Source organism: Bos mutus, chromosome X (assembly GCF_027580195.1).
Source record: "Bos mutus isolate GX-2022 chromosome X, NWIPB_WYAK_1.1, whole genome shotgun sequence".
In the NCBI taxonomy this organism is placed as follows: domain Eukaryota; kingdom Metazoa; phylum Chordata; class Mammalia; order Artiodactyla; family Bovidae; genus Bos; species Bos mutus.
Genome location: NC_091646.1, coordinates 118,274,521 through 118,294,530, shown reverse-complemented (window position 1 = coordinate 118,294,530; position 20,010 = coordinate 118,274,521). Strand labels below are relative to the sequence as shown.

General features: G+C 40.1%; 1 protein-coding gene and 1 non-coding gene across 2 annotated transcripts in view; one reads left to right on the top strand and one right to left on the bottom strand.

Annotated features, from left to right (window-relative positions):
* Window positions 1–496: 496 nt before the first annotated feature.
* Window positions 497–601, bottom strand: LOC138986529 (U6 spliceosomal RNA). The gene has a single exon (XR_011463344.1). It is a non-coding gene; the product is annotated as a U6 spliceosomal RNA (small nuclear RNA).
* Window positions 602–19,808: 19,207 nt separating this feature from the next.
* The window catches only part of ZFX (zinc finger protein X-linked), a 38,797-nt gene continuing 38,595 nt past the window's right edge, over window positions 19,809–20,010 (top strand). The window contains exon 1 of the mRNA XM_070366235.1: window positions 19,809–19,853. The gene's annotated coding sequence lies outside the window, so the exon portion shown is untranslated. The remainder of the gene's footprint in view (window positions 19,854–20,010) is intronic.

The window sequence follows — 20,010 nt, the reverse complement described above, 5'->3', positions numbered from 1 at the left end:
ATTCCATGTTGCTAGAAATTGCAGCAAGTGTTTGGTAGCTGGGTCAGAGACTTCTGTATATCGGACTGAACAAGGAGCCATGAATCGAGAAGTCATTTCTTTCATTTGTTGTCTCCCCCAGCCACTAAGGGGTGAAGTATCAAACTCAAATTCTGTAAGGATGAATGTTTCGCCTTAGGAGAGTGGGTCTCCCCAGGGGCAGTGCCATCAAGGGTATACTTTGAAAACACATGGGGCTATTTTGGTTGTTACAGTGATTGACAGGAATCCCCTGGCAGGGATCTCCTGGCAGTTAGAGGGCAGGAGCCAAGAATGTCATGTGTCCTTCAGTGTCTGTGACATTTGTACAGGGATGAATGTTCCTCCGTTTTACATAATTTTTGAATGTCCCTCTAGCCATCCATGTGTATGAAAAACCTATCTGTGGTTGTCCAAGCCTAAGCCTAACCTTATTTACATGTAAAGTTAAAGTCCTTTTTTTCTAAAATTTACTTTTAAAAATATGGGATGCTTTCACAAATGTGCATGTCATTCTGTGCAGGGGCCATGCTTATCCTCTCTGTATAATTTTAATCTTAGTATACTGCTGCTGAAGCGAGCATAACTCAAAGTATTTTTTGAGCAGTTTTAATATCCTGGAATTTTCCAGGAACGGAACTACTGTGTAAATTGAAAGGAGTATGTGTTGTTTTGTTTGGAACCTTACCAAGAATGGTTTAATGTTTTAGAAAATCACACCAATGACATCAATGCCATTTATGGGCTGTGCTGGATATCTTCCATTGCCCTTCCAGATTCACTCCGCCCTCTCTGCCTCTGCTGTACCCTGGGAAGGGATTGGATCAATAGATTTCCTTGCTCTCTGGCTTCTGCGTAGGTTCACTCATTCGAGAGCATGGACAGGAGATTTGGAAGGCAAAAGGAGAGTGAGATATGGCACTTGAAAGGACCACTAGAAACGAGATGTTATCTAATCCATGGAAGCATAAAGTTGGATATGACACCAGTATTCTGTTTGAAAATGATAATGTTATATATACGATTGAGTCCAGGCTAGTCAGAAGGCACCAGTAAACTGCCTGGAGAGGTGTCTTAAACTCGTATGGTACTTGATCCTATCAATTCATTTCTCACTTAATCCACATTTATGGCTTCCCGAGAGTTCTCTATGACTGGTTAACAGAGAAAAAGCACAGGCCTGGTTTTTGCAGTTTGCTGCCCAGCCAAAGGCAGAAGGTATTTCTAGGGGCAAAACTGTGGGCAGTACATCTTACTGTTCACTTCAAGTGGGAGGAGAGATGGCCTCTTTTCTCTCTGGGCATAGTATAATTGGGAGATACAATCTGACACAGCCCAGAGTGTCCCTGCTTATTCTTGCTGTATGTGCCAAGAATGCAAGGCCCTGACCACTTTACCTGACTCATTTCTCTGGGCTGTATGTGCAAGGAGCTGCCTTGAGGGGGGAGGTGATATTTCCTTCTGGGGTAAAGAGCAAGCTTGCTATATAAGATGTCAATTCCCCAAGGCCGGTGTCCTTTGGCTGTGATGCAGACATGCGTTGTGTACATAGTATGTCCACCTGGCCCCTCTGCATGGCCTCTTTTTGGGCTTAGGGCTGTGGGGAACCCACACAAATATGCTGATGGTGCTGCTACTGCTTACTGTGCTGCTGGCATCCAGGAAATGTTAACAGGCTAATTTGTTAGCTTGTAAATAGGAGAAAATCCCATACCCTGACAAATATTTGTTAAATGCTTTGCAGTTGGTTTTATAAACCTTTTGCAGATTATGTGACATGAACCTGATTTTGCATTGAGTGTTGCAATTCAGAGTTCTTCCTCTGTGGCTTTGGTGCCTTAGGGGAAAATGTTGCCAGTTCTACGTTTGAATGTCTTATTTTTTTCTCTATTCAGGCAAAACTCCCTTGGCAGAAGTGTCACTGCATATCTGTTGGAAAAAGAACAGGTACATTTTAATGACTTCATGAAACCATTTGACAAAGTTTCGTAGCAAACAATACTAAGGACGAGGAGTGAATGGATTGCCAATATTGTAAATCAGAAATTCAAATATTTGTTGTTAGGTTTTTTCTCTTTACACCGTAGATAGATAACATTATATGTTCCTATTCCAATTGTTTGTAATTCTGTTTTGCCCCTTTCTTTTCCATAGTAAGTTTAATCTTAGAATTGTCCTTATTTCTCATAGTTCTAAATAATGAAATTTCAGCATTTAGTCTGAAAAAATCATAGGCCCTCCTAACTGCTGTTGTAAGAAATCCCAGCAACAGAATAAGAAGACAATATTCTGGTTTCTTAAGATGTCCTTAAAATGTTATGTCTAACAAAGGGGTCTTGTAAGACATCTGGAACTGAGAACTTATGGCTTATTCTGTGAAAGTAACCTTGGCCTTAAAAGCCTGGTTTTTTTGTTTGTTTGTATTATTTAGTAATATGTTTCCCTGGTAATGCTATTTAAACCTACATCTCCATGTCCTAAAAGCTATGAATACCTATGAGTTGGTTTTAATAGTCAAGTGAAATGAATATTTATGTACACACACAAACGTGTATGCAAATATTTATAGCATCATTATCAAAAACTGGAAACAACCAGATGTCCTTCTGCAGGTGAATGGATAAACAAACTGATTGCTGCTGCTGTTTAGTTGCTAAGTCATGTCTGCCTCTTTGTGACCGCATGGACTGTAGCCCATCAGGATCTTCTGTTCATGGGATTTCCCAGGCAAGAATACTGGAGTGGGTTGCCATTTCCTTCTGCAGGGGATCTTTCCGACCCAGGGATCAAACCCATGTCTCCTGCTTGGCTGACAGATTCTTTACCACTTTGGCCACCTGGGAAACCCATAAACAAACTGGTGCATGCATACAATGGAATACTAGTCAGTAATAAGAAGGAAAGATCTATTGATTCACTCAACAAAATGAATGAATCTTTCTTTTTGTGGTAAAGTATGTATAATATAAACATTGGTGAATCTTAAATTCATTTTGCCAAGCAAAAGAAGCCAGACTCCAAAGACCCAAAAGTACTGTATGATTCTATTGATATGGCTTTTTTTTTTTTTTGGTTGCACTGGGTCTTTGTTGCTGTACAAGGGTTTTTTTCTATAACTGTGGAGAGTGGAGGCTACTCCCCAGTTGTGAAGCATGGGCTTCTCACGGCAGTGGCCTCTTCTGTTGCAAAGCATGGGCGCCAGGGCATACAGGCTTCCATAGTTGCAGCACTTGGGCTCAGCAGTTATGGTTCACGGCTTAGTTGCCCCATGGCATGTAGGATCTTCCCGGACACGTCTCCAACCCATGTCCCCTGTATTGGTAGGCGGATGCCCATCCACTGTACTACCAGGGAAGTCCTCATATGGCATTTTGAAAAAGGCAAAACTAAAGATAGGTGTATTAGTTTCCTATTGCTGCTACAAAAATTTAACACAAATTTATTCTCTTACAATTCTGGAGGCCAGAAATTTGAAATCAGTTTCACTAGGCTAAATAAAGTCAAGGTGTTGTAGGGCTGGTTTCTTCTTGAACCTCTAGAGAAGAATTCATTTTCCATGACTTTTCTAGCTTCCAGAGGCAGCCTGTTTTCCTCAGCTTGTGACTCCTTCCTCACATCACTCCAACTCTTTGCTTCCATTCTCAGGTCTCCTACTATCTCCTTTGACTTTCTTGCTGCCCACTTTAAGGACCCTTGTGATTACATTTAGGACCCACCTGGATAATCCAGGGTAGTCTCTCAATCACGAGATTTTTAATTTAGTCACATCTGCAAAATCCCTGTGGGGATTAGGACATGGATGTCTTTCCATATCGCTGTTTTATTTATGTATTTATTGCTGTGCTGGGTCTTCGTTGCTGCACACAGGCTTTCTCTAGTTGTGGCAAGCGGGGCCACTCTTTGTTGCATTGCAAGGGTTTCTTATTGAGGTAGCTTCTCTTGTTGTGGAGCATGGGCTCTAGGGCTCAGGCTTCAGTAGCTGTGGGACCTGGTCTCAGTAGTTGTGTCTCACAGGCTCTAGAGTAGTTGTGGCGCACAGACTTACTTGCCTTGTGGCATGTGGAACCTCCCCAGACCAGGGATCAAACCCATGTCCCCTGCACTGGCAGGCAGATTTTTTACCACTGAGCCGCCAAGGAAGCCCAATCTATTAATGTATTTTTTATCTTTGATTTCTCTTAATTTGCATTTGTTTTATATATTTCCACTTCATTTACATGAATCATTTTGTGCTTCATTTAACAATAGTTCAGTACTATATTTCATATTTGAAAGTTGCTAAGAGAGTCGATCTTAAAAGTTCTCATCACAAGAAAAAAGATTCTGTAATTATGTATAGTGATGGATGTTAACTAGACTTATTGTGGGAATCATTTTGCAATATATACTTATATTGAGTCATTATGTTACATACCTGAAACTAGTATAATAATGTTTGTCAATATATTGTTTTTAAAAGCCCATGTTTTAACTAATGTAAGACTGTCAACAAAAAGAGCTATACATAAATATTGTACTCCAGTTGGTAAATAGATACAGAAATATAGATAGGTCTATAAATATCAGATAGTATACTTAGATATATTTTCTGGCTCTGGCTGCTGAAATGGCCTAGAAACAGTTACACCCCAAAAGTAGGAAGCACACCTCTCATCCAGATCTTTGTTTCTAAACACCATTCTCCCATAAATGGAATCAGGGCTCCTTGAAGAAATGGCTGATTCTAGGCACTGGGGCAGGAAGATACAAAATGAGTACAAAACATCCGGTGGGACCAGAGGGGGAAAAACATGTTCTTTCTAGACCCCTGCTATGAATCATACACTGTGATGTATTTTTTAATATTTATTTTTATTTATTTATCTGGCTGTGCCAGGTCTTAGTTGCAGCATTTGGGATCTTTAGTTGCAGCATTCAAACTCTTAGTTGTAGCATGTGGGATCTAGTTCCCTGACCAGGGATTGAATCTGGACCCCATGCATTGGGAGTGTGGAATCTTAGCCACTGGACCACCAGAGAAGTCCCTGTGATGTATATTTTGACTTTCATACCCTTGCTATACAGAGTGTGTGCTTTCCCTGTAATAAACTGTACATTTTTAAGTTTTTCTCATTTTAGGGTCCTATGATTACAGGACACGAAGTGATGCAGTTTTTTTTCAGGTTGTATTCCATTACAAGTATTACAAGGTTTTGAATATGATTCCCTGTTGTTTAGTTACTAAGTCATGTCCAACTCTTTTGCCGCCCCGTGGACTGTAGCCTACAAGGCTCCTCTGTCCTCGGAATTTTCCAGGTGGGAATACTGGAGTGGGTTGCCATTTCCTCCTCAAAATATTGCTGCAAATGGCAATATTTTATTCTTTTTTATGCCTGAGTTATACTCCATTGTCTGTATATACCGCATGTTAAGCCAATCATCTGTTGATTGGCACTTGAGTTGTTTCCATGTCCTGGATATTATAAATTGTGCTGCTATGAACATTGGGGTACATATATCTTTTTGAATTAGAGTTTTCATTTTTTTCAGATATATATTCAAGAGTGGGATTGCTAGATGATATGCTAGCTCAATTTTTAGTTTATTAAGAAACCTCCATTCTGTTTTCTTTTACTGACTGCACCAGTTTATATTCCCACTAACAGTGTAGGAAGTTTCCTTTTTCTCCACACCCTCTTCAGCATTTATTTATTTGTAGACCTTTTAATAGTGGCTATTCTGACTGGTGTGAGGTGATACCTCATTGTAGTTTTGATTTGCATCTCTCTAATGATTAGCAATGTTGAACACCTTTTCAGGTGCCTGTTGGCCATCTCTGTGTCTTTTGAGAAATGTCTATTTAAGTCTTCTGCTGATTTTTTGACTGGGTTGTTTGATTTTTTTGACATTGAACTGTATGAACTATTCATTTATTTTGTATAGTAACTCCTTGTCAAAAGCATTGTTTGCAAATACTTTCTCCCATTCCACAAGTTGTCTTTTCATTTCGTTGATCGTTTCCTTTGCTATGCTAAAGCTTTTAAGTTTGGTTAGATCCCATTTTGGAGAAGGCAATGGCAACCCACTCCAGTACTCTTGCCTGGAAAATCCCATGGACGGAGGAGCCTGGTAGGCTGCAGTCCATGGGGTCACACAGAGTCGGACATGACTGAAGCGACTTAGCAGTAGCAGATCCCATTTATTTTTGCTTTTGTTTCTTTTGCCTTGAGAGACAGATCTAAGAAAATACTGCTATGATTTATGTCAGAGAATGTTTTGCCTATGTTCTTTTCTAGGAGTTTGATGTAGTCATGTCTTATACGTAGGTTTTTAAACCATTTTGAGTTTATATTTGTATATGGTATAAGGGAGTATTCTAATTTCTTTATTTTCATGTAGCTGTCCAGCTTTCTCAGCACCACTTGTTTTAGAGGTTCTCTTTTCTCCATTGTATAGTCTTGACTTCTTTGTCATAGATTAATTAATTGTAGGGATGTGGGTTTATTTCTAGGCTCTCTATTCTGTTCCATTGATCTATATGTCTGCTTTTTTCCAAGACCACACTATTTGGTTACTGTAGTTTTGTAATATAGTCTAAAGTCTGGGAGGGTTATGCCTCCAGCTTTGTTCTGTTTTGGTGGGGAACAGGCACTGCACAGTGTGGCATGCAAGATCTTAGTTCCCTGACCAGGGATCGAACCCATGCCCCCTGCAGTGGAAGGGCGGAGTCTTAACCACGGGACTGCCAGGGAAGTCCTCAACTTTGTTCTTTTTCCTCCGACTTGCTTTGGCAATTCTGGGCATTTTGTGGTTCCATATAACTTTAAGGAGTAGTTTTTCTATTTCTTTGGAAAATGTCATGAGTATTTTGACATGGATTGCATTACATCTGTAGATTGCTTGGAGGTAGTGTGACCATTTTAACAGTATTAATTCTTCCAATCCAAGAGCATGGGGTTGCTTTCAATTTCTTTGAATCATCTTCCGTTTCCTTTATCAGTGTTTTATCTTTTTAAGTGTAGAAGTCTTTCACCTCCTTGGTTAAGTTTATTGGTAGGTATTTGATTTTTTTTTAATGTGATTTTAAATTTGATTTTTTTTACTTTCTTTTGACACTTCATTATTTGTATAAAGAAATGCAGCAGATTTCTGTGAATTAATTTTTTATCCTGCTCTCTTGCTAAATTCATTTGTTAGCTCTAATAGATTTTGTGTGGAGACTTTAGGGTTCTCTCTACATATATCATGGCATCTGCAAATAGTGACAAGTTTTACCTCTAACCTTCCAATTTGGATACCTGTAGTTTCTTTTCTGATTATTGTAGCTGGAACTTCCAATACTATGCTGAATAGAAGTGGCAAGAGTGGGCATCCTTGTGTTGTTCCTGAACTTAGAAGGAAGGCTTTCAGCTTTTCACTGCTGAGTATTATGTTGGCTGTGGGTTTGTTGTAAATGGCTTTCCTTATGTTCCTTCTATACCCATTTTGGTGAGAATTTTTATCAGGAATGGATATTCAATTTTGTCAAATGCTTTTTCTGCATCTGTTGAGATGATTATTTGGTTTTTGTCTTTCCTTTTGTTAATGTGCTATATCACGTTGTTGAATTCATTTTGCTAATATTTTTGAGGATTTTTACATCTGTATTCGTAAAAGATACTGGCCTATAATTTTTTTTTTTTTGTAGTGTGTTTGTCTGATTTTGGTATCAGAGTGATGTTGTCTTCATAATATGAATTTGGCACTGTTTCCCACTCTTCAGTTATTTTGCAATCATTTGATAAAGGTAGGTATAAGTTGTTCTCTGTATGTTTGGTAGAATTCCTCAGTGAAGCTGTCTGTCTTGGACTTTTGTTTGCAGGGTAGTAATCATATTGTTTAGTGTTTCTCTATCCTTCTATGTATAAATTTCTTTTTAAATTTCAGTGTCATTTTTTAAATGTCAAATTCTACTAATATTTTTCATATTAGATTTCTCTTAATTTGTATTTGTTTATATATTTCCTCTTCCTTTACATTAATCTTTTTGTTTCATCTTGTGCTTCATTTAAATTATATAAAATTGAACTTTAATTCAATTTGTGAATACTAATTTTTAATAAGGGAGTAGATTCCATTTATATTTATCATGATCACTAATACATTTGTTTTATTATTCATTTCATTTTTCTATGCTACTTTGTTTTCTCATCATTTTTTGGTGGCACAGTGGTAAAGAATCCACCTGTCAATGCAGGAGACATAGGAGATGTGAGTTCAATCCCTGGGTCGGAAAGATCCCCTAGAGAAGGAAATGGCAACCCACCCTAGTGTTCTTGCCTGGAAAACCCCATGGACAGGGGAGATTGGCAGGCTACAGTCCACGAGGTCACAAAGAGCTGGACATGACTTAGCGATTGAGCATGTGCGTGATCATTTTTTATTTGCTTTGTGATTTTTACATTTATTTTTCTCTTTTGAGTGTTTACTTTTATCTTCTTTGTTTCTTTGGAAGTCCTATGTGTTCCTTTTGATACTGGTAAGCTTGACTTTTTTTTTTTCGGTGGCACCATGTAGCTTGTGAGATCTTAGTTCTCTGACCACAGATTGAACCCTGGGTCCTCAACAGTGAGACCGTGGAGTCCTAACCACTTGACCGCCAGGGAATTCCCTGGTAACTATGACTTTTAAGTTTTTCAGAAGCATTCTGTGGGTCTATGGAATGTCGTGTACCCTGTATTGTAATAGCAAGAAAGTTCTCTGTGACTGTTAGTGTCACTTCAGAAGAAATCTGAAGGCAACTTTTTAAAGCAGTTCTTTGTAGCCAAGAATAATTTGGGATAATTTGAACATCAGTAAAAATAATTGCATCAGGGAATTCCCTCACAGTCTAGTGGTTAGGACTCTGAACTCTCACTGTGTTCAATCCCTGGTCAGGGAACTAAGATCCTGCAGCCTAGGTGCTGCTGCTGCTAAGTCACTTCAGTCGTGTCCGACTCTGTGCAACCCCATAGACGGCAGCCCACGAGGCTCCTCTGTCCCTGGGATTCTCCAGGCAAGAATACTGAAGTGGGTTGCCATTTCCTTCTCCAATGCATGAAAGTGAAAAGTGAAAGTGAAGTCGCTCAGTCCTGTCCGACTCTTCTCGACCCCGTGGACTGCAGCCTACCAGGCTCCTCCGTCCATGGGATTTTCCAGGCAAGAGTACTGGAGTGGGGTGCCATTGCCTTCTCCGGCAGCCTAGGTGCAGCATAGCTTAAAAAAACAAATAATTGCAGTGAACTGAGACACACTGAATATGTTTGAATCACGAATATAAGACTACCAAGAAAACTTATTTTTGCCTTAAAAAAAAAACCTGATTATGGTAGTTGACTTTTAAAATAGTGGGATAAAGAGGTCAGGAGATACTCTCCTCAGTGAAATAACCATTTAACTGGTAAAAATTATTTTAAAAAGTCAATCATTTTAAGTATCTGGAATTTGTTTTAAGGACATACAGCAAATAGAGAAGCATTTATTCAAGAAAATCTACAGACCTTAGTGATGGACCGGGAAGCCTGGTGTACTGTAGTTCATGGGGTTGCAAAGAGTCAGACACGACTGAGCAACTGAACTGAACTGAACTGAAGAACAATGGGAGTCAGTAGAATTTAAGCCAAGGACTGCTTCCCATCCCCCAGCTCAGTATGATGGAGGCTCTGCTCTTAGAACTCTTAGAAAATAGAACCAGAAAGATGAGGCCCCATTCCCTTACATCTCCTGGTCTAGAGCTTTGGTTTCACTCCAGGGAGGCAGGCCAACACCACCTCTCATCACAGCCAGCTCTGTGTTGCAGAAGGTATATATCCAGGCAGGGGCAGGGCAGATGACTGGCGATCTCTCCCCTGCCCAGGTTTCACGGTAGGACGGAAGGTCTGCACACGTGCGGTAGGCTGTATAGTACTGGGTTCCATCATTCCTGCTCCTGTTTGCTCAGAGGGCAAAGGTTCCATATCAGGAAGAGCGAGATGATAAGACGAGGGGCTACAATCCCTGCCCACTTACCCTCCTCCAGAGCAGACGTGTCACTCTGGGAGAAGTGGGCCACCAGCCTCCTCTTCCCTCAGCTCAAGCAGAGGAATACAGAGGTCCCCTTAGAACTTAGAACAGTGCCTGTCACACAGTGTGAGTGTGTGTGTGTGTGTGTGTGTGTGTGTGAGAGAGAGAGAGAGAGAGAGAGAAAGACAGTTTGGCAGAGCACACAGATCTTTTCAGTTACAGTCTTTTTCCCCCAAAAGTTAGCCTGTTGCTTCATTTTCTTCTGAAAACCGATATTGTAGAGAAGTCTGAAATCAAACTGGCTTTGTTGCCTTCGAGCACAGTGGTTAAGAGCTCTGGTCAGACCGCCTCGCTTTGTGGCGCTCTGACCAGAGCTCTTTGACTTGCCCCGTGATGTGTGACCTTGAGCAAAGTGACTTGACCTCTCTGATCCTCTCTGATCCTTACTGTTGTCCTCGGCAAAGTGGGGCAGCTCCTAGACCTCCCTGTCGTGGACCCTTTGGATCTGTTAGCCAGACCAGCCTTCCTCTCTTTTCTTCGTCTGTTTCTTCTCGCTCTAACCTTTTAGTTCTGGTGGGACTTCTAGTCATAGTACCCTCAGCCCCTGCTTGAATATCTCACTCCATCCTCTTGCCCACCGTCATGGATCCAAGGGTGAGCACAGAACATAAACAACCGGTGTCCTTCTGTGGGGAAACCAGAAGAGGGACTCTGTCTTCTTTTGGGGCAGCTGAGTTGGGACACTGTGAGCCCAGAGCTGCAAGTGCATCTGGGGGAAGCCTGCCTGCTTCCAAGCGCAATGAGAGAGCTGAGGCAGCTGGAGGGCAGAGGGATCCTGACAAGATGGTCCCAGTCGCTGAATCCAGTCCACTTAACAGCCAGCACCACCATTTTATTGGAAGGCTATGAGGGTTAAATGAGAGAATTCATGGAAAGTACCATGTGGCGTGTGGAACTCAAGCCCTCCATTAATGATGACTTGTTTTCTCCTCCCAGAATGATGGCAGGGCTTCCCCCACCCCACTCCTCACCCCCGCCTGTCCCTTATTAAACATTGTTGCCAAATATCTCTGTGGGCAGGTACTTAATTTCCTGTGAACCGTGGTGAGTTCTTTCAGTCCACAGATACAGATCTTCCTCCAGCTTAGGAAGACCTTCTCTAAGCTTTCATCCTACGCCTTGGTGGGAACAGCGAGTCCCTGGGTGCTGGGGCTGACGCTCTGTTCTTCCTATCTTTATCTTTGTCCTCCTCTGCCTGATGAGTTCCTGGAGGCGTGGACGTGGTCGGCAGTGTTAATCTCAATAGCTATTGACCTCTTCCTTGTTCTACCCCCAACTCCCCAGGCCACAGAAGGTCCAGGTGGCAGAACTCCTTGCTGACATAAAGCCAGCTCCTTTATGCTGGGTGGTTGTGGAGAAGGCTTCAGCTGTTTCCCGGGCCAGGGCTGCTGTCTTTCTAGCAGCAGTACCAGCAGGTACCTGCCATACACTACTTCTCAGTGATAGACTTCAGGCAAAGTTATGGGGACAAGGGCAACTATGCAGGTTCCACAGACCCCTGATGTGCAGGCCTAGCCTGGGCGCTAGTAAGAAATGCAGAATCTCAGGCCCCAAACTGGACTCACTGCGTCACAGGGAGCCTTTCTGACAACGTTCCCAGGCAATTTGTGTACCCATTTGAGAAGCTTGGCTCCAGAGCACAGGCCACTTTAACCCTTTTATTCATAGTCCTTTTTTTTTGGAGTGGGGAGATCTACTCACAAGTCATTTTTCATAGCAAAATCCTTCCCAGACTCCTCACCAGACCACATCATGTCATGTTCTTTTTACCGCTTACTTCATCTTCATGTGAAATTTCCCTTAATGTCACTACCATAAAGTGGGGGCTCTATTACCAAGGACTAGGAATCTTATATGCACAATTCACAGTTTATTGAAACTTTAATTTTACTAGGTCAGATTTCTGCTGTGTCTTTGGCTCGCCTCACCTTTTGGAGAATTACGAAACTTGCCACATTTCTGCCAGATGCTTCTTCCTGTTTTGTTCTCAGTTTGGGCTGTTTGTTTCTATTTGCTTGATGTTTGTATGCAAAAACAATCAAAAAACATTTGTGGTTTATGTAAACACTGAGCACAATTCAAATTTGTTCCATATGAGAGTCTCTGACTAATAATTCTAATGTCCTGTAGTTGCTCTAAGGTTAAGGTTGAATTATCATTTCTTTTTAGCATATTTATTGAATGTGTTTTCGGGTGAAAAGCCGTTATGTCATTAAAAAGAAGTCTTTGTTCAAAATGTGGAAAATTTTTCAAGAGCTGCTTTAACAAATGTTGCTAGCTGAAAGGTCATTCTGTAAGATAGTTATGTTCTTGGCAAAAATTGAAAAGCACAAGCACATCAAGAGTTGGCCAAGGAATGGGGAACTGGGAATTCTCTTCTGCTGGAGGGAATGTATATTAGTACAGTCATTTTGGAAAGTAATACTGAAAATGTGCCACATCTAGCAATTTTACTTCTTTGATACTCAAAGAGAAAGTTTTTATAAATGTGGGCAAAGAGGTATTAAAGGATGTACTAGAATTTCTTAAAGTGCTATTGGTGTGTGGGCCACTTGTTTATGTATCACCTGGGCTCCTGGATAAACTGCAAATTCCTCAGCTGTGTACTGTACCTACTAAAAATAAGAATTTCTAGGAACTGAGGCCCAGGAATTCACATCTTTAACAATGTGTTCCCTTCCAAATTTGAAAGGCATTGCTGTTTTCCTAATATGTAGTCTAATTTTATTTCTTTTAGTGCTTATTCTTATTGTTTTGAAAAGAAGTGGTATTATATGGTCCACAGAAAAGTGAGAAAAGAAGCAACTAGTATCTGTAATGCTTGCCCTTCTCCAAAGATTCTTTGAAATTTGAAGGTAATTTTTTTCCTTCTATGCTTATATATGTTTGTTTTTTAAACTTGCTACGGAAAATTTCAAATATATACACAAAGAGAATAATGCATCAAGCACCCATGTGCGTATCCTACAGCTTCAACGATTGTCTGCTCAATTGCAATCTTCTTTCAATTCTATCTACCACTCAGCCTCAACCTCTTTTCCACTCACCCTCTTTGAAGGCCATCTCTGACAGCATATCATTTTATCTGTAAATATTTTGACAATGTATCTCTAAAAGATAAGGACTCAAACATATGATCACACCATCTTTACACCTAAACCAGATTAACAATAGTTTATGTCAGCATTTATCTGGTTAGTGTCGATAGCAATCCAGTCAGTGTTCACATTTCTCTAATTGTCTGATTTTTTTAATACTTAACTTGACTTAAGATTCGGATGAAGTTCATACAGTTCAATTGACTGAGATATCTTTTGTTGCTTTTCTCATCTGTTGGTTTCCCCTCCAATGTTTTTCGCCTTATAATTTATTTATTGAAGAAAGAAGATCCCATAGTGTTTCCCACCATCTAGATTTTATCGATTACATCCCTGTTGTTTCATTGATATATTTCTCTGTTCTTTTATTTCCTGTAAATTGGCAGAGAGAGCTAGTGGGTTGATTAGGTTCAGGTTTCATTTTTTTCCATCAATGCACTATGTATTTCCATCATGAGGCATATGTCTGCTTGTTACTCTGGTTAGCAGCTATTGATGATCATTGTTCAGATCCACTGATTTATTAGTGGTTGAAAAATGGTGATATTCTATCAAGTCTTCTTCATATATTGTAGGGATGCTTCTTCAGTTCAGTTCAGTCCAGTTCAGTCCCTCAGTCATGTCCAACTCTTTGTGACCCCATGGACTACAGCATGCCAGGCCTCCCTATCCATCACCAACTCCTGGAGTTTACTCAAGCTCATGTCCATTGAGTGGGTGATGCCATCCAACCATCTTATCCTCTGTCATCCCCTTCTGCTCCCACCTTCAATTTTTCCCAGCATCAGGGTCTTTTCAAATGAGTCAGTTGTTCGCATCAGGTGGCCAAAGTATTGGAGTTTCAGCTTCAGCATCAGTCCTTCCAATGAATATTCAGGACTGGTTTCCTTTAGGATGGACTGGTTGGATCTCCTTGCAGTCCTAGGGACTCTCAAGAGTCTTCTCCAACACCACAGTTCAAAAGCATCAATTCTTCGGCGTTCAGCCTTCTTCACAGTCCAACTCTCACATCCATACATGACTACTGGAAAAACCGTATCTTTGACTAGACAGACCTTTGTTGGCAAAGTAATGTCTCTGCTTTTTAATATGCTGTCCAGGTTGGTCATAACTTTTCTTCCAAGGAGTAAGCGTCTTTTAATTTCATGGCTGCAGTCACCATCTGCAGTGATTTTGGAGCCCAAAAAATAGTCTCTCACTGATTCCATTGTTTCCCCATCTATTTCCCATGAAGTGATAGGACCAGAAGGCATGATCTTAGTTTTCTGAATGTTGAGTTTTAAGCCAACTTTTTCACTCTCCTCTTTCACTTTCATCAAGAGGCTCTTTAGTTCTTCTTCACTTTCTGCCATAAGGGTGGTGTCATCTGCATATCTGAGGTTATTGATATTTCTCCCAGCAATCTTGATTCCAGCTTGTGCTTCATCCAGCCCAGCATTTCTCATGATGTACTCTGCATATAAGTTAAATAAGCAGGGTGACAATATACAGCCTTGATGTACTCCTTTCCCAATTTGGAACCAGTCGGTTGTTCCATGTCCAGTTCTAATTATTGCTTCCTGGCCTGCATACAGATTTCTCAAGAGGTAGGTCAGGTGGTCTGGTATTCCCATCTCTTGAAGAATTTTCCACAGTTTCTGGTGATCCACACAGTCAAAGGCTTTGGCATAGTCAATAAAGCAGAAGTAGATGTTTTTCTGGAACTCTCTTGCTTTTTTGATGATCCAACAGATGTTGGCAATTTGATCTCTGGTTCCTCTTCCTTTTCTAAATCCACCTTGAACATCTGGAAGTTCACAGTTCATGTACTGTTGAAGCCTGGCTTGGAGAATTTTGAGCGTTGCTTTGCTAGCATGTGAGATGAGTGCAATTGTGCAGTAGTTTGAACATTCTTTGGCACTGCCTTTCTTTGGGATTGAAATGAAAATTGACCTTTTCCAGTCCTGTGGCCACTGCTGAGTTTTCCAAATTTGCTGGCATATTGCGTGCAGCACTTTCACAGCATCATCTTTTAGGATTTGAAATAGCTCAACTGGAATTCCATCACCTCCACTAGCTTTGTTCATAGTGATGCTTCCTAAGGCCCACGTGACTTCGCATTCCAGGATGTGTGGCTCTAGGTGAGTGATCACACCATCATGATTATCTGGGTTGAGAAGATCTTTTTTATATAGTTCTTCTGTGTATTCTTGCTGCCTCTTCTTAATATCTTCTGTTAGTTCCATACCATTTCTGTCCTTTATTGTGCTCATCTTTGCATGAAATGTTCCCTTGTTATCTCTAGTTTTCTTGAAGAGATCTCCAGTCTTTCCCATTCTACTGTTTTCCTCTTTTTCTTTACATTAATCAATGAGGAAGGCTTTCTTATCTCTCCTTGCTATTCTTTGGAACTCTGCATTAACATGGTCCACTGGAGAAGGGATACTTCTATTAAAAGAATATTCCCTTCATCAACTATTTTTTTTAACTTATAGTTCATACAGGGCTTCCCTAATAGCTTATTTGGTAAAGAATCTGCCTGCAATTCAGGAGACCCCAGTTTGATTCCTGGGTTGCAAAGATCTGTTGGAGAAGGGATGGGCTACCCACTCCAGTATTCTTGGGCTTCCCTTGTGGCTCAGCTGGTCAAGAGTCCACTTGCAATTTGGGAGACCTGGGTTCAATCCCTGGGTGGGGAAAATCTCCTGGAGAAGGGAAAGGCTACCCACTCCAGTATTCTGGCTATTTCAGTATAGTTTATACAGGATAAATACTTGATCTTTCCCTTTACTAGTTTTTAAAATAATGGTTGGTTCTCTGCATGGCTGTGTGCTAAGTTGTTTTAGTCGTGTCCAACTCTTTGCGACCCTATGGACTGTAGCCCACGAGGCTCCTCTAACCATGGGATTCTCCAGGCAAGAATACTGGAGTGGGCTGCCATGCTGTCCTCCAGGGGATCTTCCCAACCCAGGGATCAAACCCATGTCTCTTGCTTCTTCTGCATTGGCAGGTGTGTTCTTTACCACTAGTGCCACTTGGGAAGTCTGGTTGGTTCTCTAGTATTCTCCAAAGGTGATCATATTTTAGATGTCAAGATATAGTTCACATGCTATAAAATTCACTAGTCTCTAGTATATTCACAAAGTTGTGCAACCATCACCATTAGGTGATCATTTTTAAAAGCCTCAGTATAAACTGAGGGACATATTTGATGTATTTTGATCCAAAGCAATTATTCTTTTAACATTCAATTGTTTTTCATCTTTAGCCAGCTGGAGCCTCTTTAAAACTGGCTCCTGAGACCTTCTGACACTTTCTTTTTTTGCTTTCTTTTATGAGAAGATATCGCTGGTTCATCTTGTACTGTTCTGCTCCAGCCCAGGAATCAGTCATTTCTCCCAGAAACCCTGGTCCTGTAGTGGGAAATTATATATAGAGATCCCAGTCTGGGTGCCTGGGGTGCTCATTATTACTGGTTATTGTTTCTAGACCTCATATATTAATTTTTACCTCTTCATTGGAGCTAATCTGTTTGCTTTGTCCTGTGATTTATAATCCATGAGGTAGAATTTAGCTATTAGTAATTCTCAGGAATTAAACTGTCTTATTCAACTAATGATTTGTGTGAAAAATACTGTTTGAAAACCACCTAATTGTCAGTCAGTGTTTATTTTAAAATTATTTCCCTTGGGTAGGGTGGTTTAAAGATTCAGAGTAAAAATTCTTACTTGGCATTAATTATAGTCAGCTGAATTCCAACGTGACGCAACGTGTTCATATTAAGTATAACAAGTATCAAGTACCAGATAAATGATAAATTTTTATAGGGCATGCTTAGTTCAATAAAACTAGGTTCTTGCTACGGGAAAGTAAATGCTTTTTTAACCTTTGGGATATAATATAATGAATTACCACAACTTTATTCAAGAAGGTCTATATTTCTCATAAGCTAGTAATTTATTGTTTCTTATTTGGATTTCTGTCAGTGATGAGAAATGAAAAGCAACAGCTTCTTTTTTTCTTTTTTTTAACAGCTTCTTTTCTGAATAATCTTTTTCTGAAGAGATGATTGAAAGGCCTTGTATTATTCCTGGCTCAAGGACCCATAAACATGTCAGGGATTTTTAGTTAAGTTATTAAAACACTGTCAAAACCTTTAGTAGTTGCTTTTAACTATCTGATATACATTAACAGCTCTGAAGGAACAAATAAATTTTAGCACATAACCAAAATCCCTTTGACTGCTTTGAAACCATCTAGTTTGTATTCACAGCATATGCCTTTGAAATGTTCTGCTCTCAATCTCCCTAAATAAAATTTCACTTTATTGTGTGTTTATTTAAGTGAGAAAATGAAAGCACTTAAGAATGTTTGTATTCAGCCATACACAGGCTCCTTATTCTTAGTTCCCCAAGGGCAAGCACCATCTTTTTACTCCCTGTGTCCAGAATTCTCTAGGTCCCTAATACTAAAACAACAAAAAAAAGTATCAGTGCAAGAGAGGCTGTAGTAGGTCCCTTAAATGCAAGGTCTCAGGTGCTTAATCACTTAGTGCTTGATTATCAAATGCTTTCAGTGATTTTAGGTGTCTTCAGGGTCCTACTGTGAATATTTTCACAACCTGTAAATTGTGTTTTATACAATATGGAACAATCTCCTTTTTAAAAAATATATTTCTTTTTTTCGGCTGTGCTGGGTCTTAGTTGTGGCATGTGGGATCTAGTTCCCCGATCCTGGGCCCCCTGCATTGGGAGCATGGAGTCTTAGTCACTGGGCCACCAGCGAAGTCCCAATATCGAACCATTGAACAATTTCTGATCTCTGCTGTTCATACTTCCTTTGCGACTTCACTTTTATAACATGAGAATTTTGTATTAAATGTAGTTCTAGTGAAATTTTTATCATATACTGTTTCTTACAGCTTTCCATAAATGGATTTGAAATACCTTTTTAAAAAACGCAAAAAAAAAAAAAGATTATAGCTGACCTCATCTGTACAATCATCCATAGACTAATCTTTGTTGGACTTCAATAATGGTTTGTTAAATATAATTAATAGGACTCGGCCATCCTTTCCTTGTTTCCCATCAAAGTTAACAGTCTTTTAAAAAATATTTTTGGTTGTGCTAGGTCTTAGTTGCAGGCATGTGGGATCTAGTTCCCTGACCAGGGATTGAACCCATTCCTCCACATCTGGAGCAGGGAGTCTTGGCCACTGGGACCACCAGGGAAGTCCCCTAACAGTCTTTAAAAGTGTCTGTACCTAAACTGCTTTTGGCTTTTTAAATTGAACAAACATCTTTTTTATGTTCCTTGACACTTTTTCCTCAAGTGCTAGTGGACTTAGAAGTATTGGAGGGTAATTATGGAAGAACTAGAACAAGAATATTGACATTAGGTTTTGTCCTATGTTGCTTAGTTACATGATTGATGAGACCCATTCTTGACATGTCATAGCATTAAAAGGAGGCCCTTGGAAAGTACCTATTAAATGCTGGTTACCAATATTTTGAAATCATATTAGTGTGGGTATACAAGCTATTTTTCACTTTTTTTTTAAACTTGAAAAAATATTAGTTTTATTTACCTTTCTGTGAATAGTCAGTATCTCAGCCCAGTGGAATTTTCTGTAAATGATGACATGTCATTTATCATTTAATTGCTTGAAAAAAATCAAGCTTAAAGCCTTGAGAGGAAATTTACCATCAAGTACATTTTCAGAGAGTACTTCTTACTGTACCTTTGCTTTTCCTTTTTGAAAGCAACTTTATAGTTTTAAGAGGTCTGAAGGAAAGGACAAATTGCATTCTGGGAGTTTTAAAAAGTCATCACGGGATACTAAAATAGAAGGCCTCTAAATTTGAAGAGATTTCACACTAATATGCTGTTTGCTTTATAACTTTTGTGTTCTTTACTGTTTAGAAATATCTTTAACATTTAGTGAGCTGAACAAAGAAATAAAGCATATCAGATTCGAATTAATGTAAAGGCTACATTATTTAGCATTTAACTAGGAAGTTTTAAACATAGTTTGGGTTCACTATGAAAAAAGCATACCAATTTCAGTAGCGAAATTGCAAAATACACATTTTTGGAGTTGATAAATGTTTTATTTACTCAAATACATATTTTACTAAGTCTCTTTAAACTTTGAAAGGCTTAAGGACTTTGTAAAAAACACCCATATCGCCATTCTGCTGCTCCCTCTGTATTTATTAAAGAATGTGAAAAATTCTTTATGAAACAATCACACAAGACATATATTTCAGACTCCCCAACCGTAAAACACAGATATAGAGAAAATATACGTTACAAATTCCTGTTCGTTGCAATGTGCGAAACAAGTTTCAAAATGTAACACGTAACACTTTTTATTTTTTCTGCCGTAAACTAATCAATTAGGTTCTCTGAACGTTTATTAAAAAGAAAAAATTAAACGGTTGTTACGTGCTCTAGGATAACCCTTCTCCCCCTCCTTTTGCCCACACACCCATTTAGACTGGCAAGTCTATTTTCATTTTATTTCAAAGTTGCTTTTTTTTTTTTTTTTAAAGCGAAGGCAGGGGATAGTGGGGGTTGCTAAATTTATCTTCTTCTCCAGCCACAGGGATGAAGAAAACACATTTACTGCGGGCGGGGGTCTGAGGGCCTGCAAACAACTCAAGCAGGCGCCTGGGCCAGGACCGGCGCGGAGAGGCGGTAGGTCTCCGGGGAGGGCCCGGGGGCCGGCCGCGGCCCTCGGGAGATGGTGGGGGGCGGCCGGGCCGGTTGCGGGCCGCTTGCCTCGCCACGGGGTCGGCAGACCACGGCCCCGCGCGGGCTTTTACGGCCCAGACGGCGGCAGCGGCGCGTGTGT